The sequence below is a fragment of the Pinus tabuliformis genome, chromosome 4_2 (assembly GCF_031772625.1).
Source record: "Pinus tabuliformis cultivar Carrire ecotype Pingquan chromosome 4_2, CPIR1, whole genome shotgun sequence".
Classification (NCBI taxonomy): domain Eukaryota; kingdom Viridiplantae; phylum Streptophyta; class Pinopsida; order Pinales; family Pinaceae; genus Pinus; species Pinus tabuliformis.
The window spans coordinates 1,135,810,313-1,135,816,321 of NC_142304.1; positions in this window are offsets into that span (position 1 = coordinate 1,135,810,313).

Consider the following 6,009-nt stretch of genomic DNA (forward strand, 5'->3'; position numbering starts at 1 on the left):
TTCCTTCTTACATAGGTGTCTTTTAGATATTAAAATCATCTCCCATCGAATTGCAATAGAAAGTACAAGTGTAGATGAGAAGAAGAGGAAAAATGATACTTGGCTACTGGAAAAACTGACTCGCTGCCCCTTTTGCTACTGATTTTTCTCTTTATGGTCTTGACTATTAAATGACCATGTGGCTTCATTCAATACAACTTTCAATAACCTCATAGCTATCTCATACCCATCATTTTCCTTATCCATATTATTATGGATTGTTGTCTTTCCAAAAAAGGCCCAAAGGTTTTCGGCTGACAACTATATATTTCTGTTGAAATAGGTGCTACCGGAAATTCTGGTAATATCTGTAATAGCGAAAAAGTTGGAAACACTTCTGGAATTTCCGGTAGGATAACATTTTCACTTCAACATTTTAACAGAAAATACCTCGAAACACCTGTATATGCTTGGATATTCTGAGCTTTAATCTTCATTCAAAACTTTAACTTAATATGCAAAAAGGTATTTTTTAATGAAAATTACCCTTTCATTTCATGTGAGTTGCAGCCTCTCCAATTTTATCCAAGTTTTTTTTATTTCTGGTAGCAAATTTTGACCTTGTGATTTTTGTTGTTTCTTCTTTGATTATGGTCTCTTTCTTTTCTACTTCTTTTTGGACCTTTCTTCTTTTGCAAGGCTCTGATGGTTGGTCTATGGGAGATTTACCTCTTTACTTCTTCAAAGATTTTATGATTTCTGCAATTGATGGATCCTCAGTCTGCAACTCTGTATGATGTTCTTCTATGACTATTACTTCAGTCAGTAACCTAGGATTATTTAGGTATTTTGATTTCAATTTGTATTTGTTTCTTTCCTTAGTATGTCTCTTCCTAGCTCCAGCAACTGGTTTTATTTCTTCTCTCTTATTTTTACTAGTCCTTCTATACCCTGCTTCTCTCAGCAATTCCTCATTAGAATCAATAGGCTGGTTTTCTTGTTGTTGTTCATGTGCTTCCAGAATTTCAAGAAGCACCTGCGCTTTAGATTTCTCTTCAGCTGCAAGTTTTCCTCTCTGAGTTCTTGTGTAAACCTTAGGAAAAGGTCTAACAGGAGGAACCATTTTCATGCTCTTTGTTTTCTAGGTAGAAGAGCTTTCACCTTGCTCCTTTTTCTTTTTAGATTCAGCAGCTGAAGGCTTCTCTTTGTTGTGTTTGGTACCTCTGCTTACACTTTCCTTCTTTGCCTTTATTTTGGAACTTCCTTCAACTGATGTAGTTTATTTCCTTTTTGTCTAAACCTGTTTCGAAGAAGATTTAGAAATTTCTTTCGGTTTTGGTGCAAGTTGGCCTGCCCTGTAAAACAAGAAATGTTCCCAAGTTTGGTTTCTCTTTTTCAGTTCTTCTTCAACTATAACCTTGATAATTTCCTGATGATACAGGTTGTATTTTGATGCTTCATGATGTGTTTGAATTCCAGCTACCATTTTGGTCTGGCTCTTCAATATGAAATAGGGAAGATTAAGAGTCCTCATACCTGCAAAATGAAAAATAAACCTCATATGGTAAAGCAATACTATTGTATACCTTCTCTCACAAGTGAGAAAAATCTTAACGAATTTGAATGTTTCTTCCCATTCCTTCTTAAGATAATTGTTGGGAATTCCTTTAGCCCAGTTAAGATCTTTGTATTCATCTCTAATAAAAGTATTGAGATCTCCTCCTGTAATGAGTCGTCCCTTAAACCACTTTTCTCCTTCCTGGGTAAGGTTAAAAGCTTCTGCAATTGACTATTCTGAAACTTGCAACTTGAAACCAAAGATGGTAGCTTCCTGTCCCTTGAAAGTTTGACCAAACTCCTAAGCTACACCTTGATTTGAGCCTTCTAACCTAGTGTAGAGTGGATACCAGCCTGCCTGAATAAATAATCTTCTAACACTTGGATTACCAACAACTAGTTCAGCTCCTTGAGGTTCAATTCTCTTATGCTTTCCACCTTTCCTAGACTTTGGTGACATGGATATCTGCTTGCTTGTTATGAAGAATAGATGTTAAAGTATGGAACGTTACCCAATAGATGTTGTGATTTGCTTGAACTAGGCTACCTAAAAAACTGGGATGTGTTCTTAACCACCTCAATCACTGTCTATTCGAAATGGTGAAATTTCCTCCATTTTTGAATATTTGAGATAAAGTTTTGGTTCAATCTCCTATGCATATGAACCTTCGTGATTTAATGAGATTTAATGTCATAATAGACAGCATGTAATATTAATTATTAAGTCAAGTTTCTTTGGAGAGTCGAGCTAATCTGCTATAGGTGGTTGTACGAGATTTTTTGTAAATCTGGAAATTTTCCTGCTTTAATTCGCACTGGCCAAAAATTTTGGTAGCGTATTATGCGGAACAGAAAGAAAGATCATTGGAATTTAAACATATGGCTAACAATGACGCTGCAGATACATTTTAATTTTGAAACACGGGTTTATTTAAGATCAGTGGGGTAGGCAACGGCTGGATATGGCTGTGACTAATGCCTAGCTAATACAATCAACCAAATTAATTAACCACAACCACTTGACTTGAATTCAAGTTTGTGACCTATCCAATCACAAAATCTCATGATTTGGATTAAATATTTCGTCATTATGACACGTGGACAATCAAAAACTGTTGTGTTTTCGGCTTTATTTTTTTTAAACGGAAGATGCTACCAAAATTTACCGGAAATTCCGATAGCATCAGAAAATTAAAAAAGAACAGGAAATAAAACAGAAACGAAAAGGTTGTCTGAAAAACAAGGGAGACTGTCTGAACAAGAAAATTGTGCGCTCCCGGAAATTCCGGTAGTGTTTTAAAAAAAACTGAAATTTACAAAATTAATCCTAAAAAATAAAAATTTTAAAACCTACTCGTGACTTAGCCTATAACTGTGCTAACAATTACAATATCCAACAAACATAACTTTATTTTTGGTGGCTTCCAATTTGTTCTTCCTGTCTTTTCGAACATGAAAGTACATGGGGCAGCCAAAGACTTTCAAATGATGAACATTCATGCTTCACACATAAGAATGTTTCTTCGGGAGTATTTTCACCCAAGACTCGATGACGAATCGTGTTTTGAACATAGATCGTTGTATTAGTGTCTTCTCCCAAAAGGAACTTTGGTAGCTTTTGATCATGCAACATTGCTCAGGCAACTTCCATGATGGATCTATTAATTCTTTCAACCTCACCATTCTACTCAGGATTATAATTTACAATGGTCTCTTTCTTAATTCCAACCTTCTTGCAAAAGTAAACGAACTCATTTGAAGTATATTCTCCACCCTTGTCGGACCTAAAAACTTTGATTCTCTTCCATGTTTGATTCTCTATTAGAGCCTTGAAGTCCTTAAACATGTCAAACGCTTCATCCTTGTACTTCAAATAGAATATCCATCTTTTCCTGGAGAAGTAAACTAAAGATTATATAATATAGGTAGCCACTAAGGGGGTGCACAGGCATGGATCCACATACGTCAGAATGAATGAGTTGAAGAATATCATTGGTCTTGTTTTTGCTAGAGGGGAATGGTCCCCTTGACTTCTTTCCAATGGCACATTCTATACATACTAGATTGAACATAAGGCATCTTAGAAACCATCTTTCTTACTTTAGGTAGGGCTTCATAATGTATATGTGCAAACCTTCGATGTCGTATCTCACTTTGATGATTAAATATCATGAACCAATGCTTGTAGTGGTCTTTCAATGACTCTATAGAGTCCTTCAATTCTAGATCCCAAGGTGAAAACATCCCTCATGCAATATTACATAGGCCAGGTGAGGACCTTTCCTCTTATGAAGGCTACTCTCATTCCTTTTTCTTCCAAAGCATATATAGATATTAGGTTCTTATTTAATCCATATACATACATAACACCTTGAAGAAGTACGGTTTCCCCATCATCCAAATTAAATTTAATATAACCAAAACCCCTCACAAGATGAGTAGAGTTATCCCCAAGGATGATATTTAAGTTGGTCTCCCTCTCAACTAGGTTTGAGAGGACTTCTCAATATCTATAGAAATGTCTAGAAGCCCCACTATCTACCAACTAGCGATCACATAAATCCAAACGAGAGGAACTAGAAAAAGAAAAAATAAGAATGTATTTAGATTGAGTAGCAACTGCATTATCTCCATACTTTGAGTTCCTTGATCTCTTTTGAGGAGAATGGTCTTCTTCATGATCATCAAGAGCATCCCTTCTCCTTCTATAATCTCTTCTTCTTCTATCATTAAACCTATTGTTATTGAAGCCACGATTATTGTTCTAGTTGGATCTTGGAGCATCTCTCTTTTCCAAACAGTCTCGAGCATAGTGGCCATGTTTGTGGTAACTGAAGCATTCAAGTATTATTCCTCTTCTATTGGAGTCTTTTGATTCAAGAGTGGGCCTACTCGAACCAAATGGTCTTCCTTTTCTCTTCTTGTCTTGTTTAGCAAATGAAGAGGCCTCTCCTTCATGCTTTTGGATCCTCCCTCTAGAGACATTATGGTTTCTTCTTGAGGACATTTACCAACGATTTCATCAAATGTCAAGAACTTATCATTGTTGCTTATAGTAGTGATGAAGGTGTCCCAACTAGGAGGAAGGCCTTGAAGAGTAACAAGCACTAGCTCTCTATCAGATATTGGTTCTCTAGTAGACTATAATTGATCTCTTAGTTTGGATATCCTCATGACATAGGATTTCACAAATTCTCCCTTGTTCATCTTAGTGTCCTTGAGTTGATTCTTCAAGGAAAGGATGTGATTCAAATTGTTGACCTCATACATCCCAACCAACTTATCATAAATATCTTTACACTTCTTCAATTTTCGAACATAGCTAAGCAAATGATCTTTCAAAGAATCAATAACAATTTTCTTGGCTTTGATCTCACCTTTCTTATATTTGGTTTTGGCAGTAGCATGAGCATTTTCCGATAGCTCGAGGAATTTTCCTCCCACATAATTCCAAAACATCATTTTCATCCAGTATCACTTCCAACCTATTCTTCCAAGAAACAAAGTTTGATGATTCGCCCAACTTTTTATGTATCCTTGAAGTAAGAAGTATACATTTTGACCAAATAGATTCATTCAAAAGTGATAACTTATCTCGTCTCCTTGGGCTTGTCTTCACCTCAGCTCTAATACCATATTAATTTTCCATTGTTCTATGCTAGCACAATTATCCCAATTCTTTCTTCAAAATAACAATCACTTTCAAACAAATATAATCTTCCAATAACAATTAGAAATTGTAGATAGAACAATAAATCCAAGATGCAATAGTAGACAATCAAGATCAATGACAAGAGACACAAGATTTGGTTAAATATCAGGGGAAAACCCCACAAGGGGGAGAACCTTTTATAATTATTTTTCTATTAGATTATTATCAAATAATCAGCAAAGAGATACAATATTCCAATTAATCAATGAGTCAAAGGACAACAACTTTGACCAATCAATTCAACTAACCAATATCCAATGAGAGATGAGCCCAAAAGTCAAATCTGGTCCAAAGTTAAAGTCTGCAATTTTTTTCAAAGTCAACAACATTGAAATATGCCCTAACCAATCAACGTTCAGTAGTCAAATTAGCTATGAGTCAATGCGGTCAAAGGTCAAAACATTTAACCTCCTTTGTTGGTCAAAATCAAGTCAAAAGATTCCCAAAAGTAGCTCGGTTATAGGTCAAAATATTCAACCTCCTTTATTGGTCAAATTCAAGTCAAAATCATCCCAAAAGCAACTTTGTCAAAGGAAAGAGAACATATGGTCAAACCTGCGATCAAATGGCAATGAAGGGTCTACGATCAACCCCAGTCAAAAAGCCCAAAAAAGTTTTCTTTCTTCACCAAAGAATTCGGCCTCCCAAGATCAAAATTTTCCAAGTCAAAGTGAGTCAAAATGCCAAGTCCAACTTGGTCATTGGTTGCCCAAACAAATTCAACGTAGAAACTTCAAACTGTCATTCTTTCCTTCACATGT